Source organism: Meleagris gallopavo, chromosome 7 (genome assembly GCF_000146605.3).
Source record: "Meleagris gallopavo isolate NT-WF06-2002-E0010 breed Aviagen turkey brand Nicholas breeding stock chromosome 7, Turkey_5.1, whole genome shotgun sequence".
Taxonomy (NCBI): Eukaryota; Metazoa; Chordata; class Aves; order Galliformes; family Phasianidae; genus Meleagris; species Meleagris gallopavo.
Window position 1 is genome coordinate 1,676,182 of NC_015017.2, and position 1,802 is coordinate 1,677,983.

Here is a 1,802-nt window from a genome sequence, read left to right on the forward strand (position 1 = left end):
GAGTGGCCTCTGGAGCCCCTGAGCCCTGCTGCATAAACCAAACATGGGTACGAATACAAAACAGATGGAGCTTCCTGAATCACTGGCAGCATTCGCATTCAAAGCATGGCAGACTGTAGCCTACCAGTCATCCCAGTGGAACTCCAGTCTCCTGCTCCAAGCTGCTTTCCAGCAGAGCCAGCGCTGCAAATGTCAGCCAGTGGCAGGCAGGAGCACCACACTATCTCTGCTTTTGTTCACAGTGGGACCGTGCAATGTTCTCAATGTATACTAGGCTATCCTCAAGATGGGATTTTTAGGGAAACAAGATCACTGGCAACTCCTAGGAGAGTTATTTCAGCCAGAGAAGGACAAGAAATTCAGAAGTGTCAGAATGCTGCCTGTTGTAAAATCGCAGACAGCAATGAGAAAGCCCTTTCACTATGACACAGTCACAATGAATAGTTATTCTAAAGCATACTCAGTAATGCACTGAAGCAGAAAACTAAGGCCCAGTATATTAGCCACAGGCTTTTCCACTCTCTTGTAGCAAAAGAACTAAGTCTGTGACACTCTTTGAACTACAGGTGGACAGCATCCAAGAAGAATCTCTTATATATGTCCACACACCTCCCTGAGGTCAGTTGTGCCCTTGCCATGCAAGCCCTGGCAATCCTCCCATCTTTACTTTATTGGCTACATAGGGTTCAACAGATATTGTCCCCTAACCTAGATCAAAGTGCTCTGGTTATGCTCACATGTTGAAAAATGATTGCTGTCTTGCTCCAATGATAGAAAGCAAATGGCATTGCTTTGGCCATTCACCATCAGGACTGGTAAATCTTTTAAAAGCATTTAGGGAATTCGAGATGGTGAAACAGTTTGATGGAAAAGTGTTCATTTCATTTCCTTCCAACAAGGTAAAAGGGTTACAGTTCATAAAATACCATTTTTAAACTAGCTTGGAAAACCAATCAAATCAAAAGCTCTTGTTATCAGTTCTAACATTTCATAAATTCAGTGGTTCTTCCCCTCAAAATAGTCTTTAAGGCCATTGTGCTAAGCAGGAACAGTGTAAGATATTCCTTCGTAGTCCCTGCATCAGTGACCAGACCAGAGTTTTTTACATTTTCTTGTCCTCTCTGTATTTCACAAAGTACCTGACGATGTCTCACTGTTGAACAAAACTGCCTTCAATATACAGATACCAAGGAAAATTAAAAACCTTTAAGACACACGAGGAAAACTGGAGTCACAGAATGGCTTAAGTTAGAAAGGACCTCAAAACTCATCTAGTTTCAACCTCCTTAATGGTTGGTATTGAGGCTTTTGCTGCCCACAGGCGTAGCCCTTTTGTAAATAAACATGATGCTTGTGGAGGCACCAAAAAGCCATTCACTGCATTCTCAGAGGTTATCTACAACCACCAACTCTGCACCAGCTGCACTTGTCAAGTGCCATCCACTCACTTTGTAATTTTGTCCATGCCTGTTTTTGAGTCATGATGCTTCATTAGACCATGCCTACGTCACTCCTCTAGCATTGTCTCCACAAAGGCCTGTCAGAAGGCTTTTGGGAACTCTGGATCAGGCTTCTGCTTTCCTGAGGCATCCATTCTCAGCAAAAACAACACTGGCAAGACTTCGTGATGTTGCTATGTGCCAAGTGTACTTCCTAGATCATTTCAGTCGATATGCTCAGTGTGGAAACAAGACTGGCTGCTTTAATTTCTAGGATTAAGTATTTCTGATCACCTTTGCTCAGTGCCTATTTTTAATGAGATTACGGGCTGGTTTCTGTTTTTTTTTTGTTTTTTTTTTTTT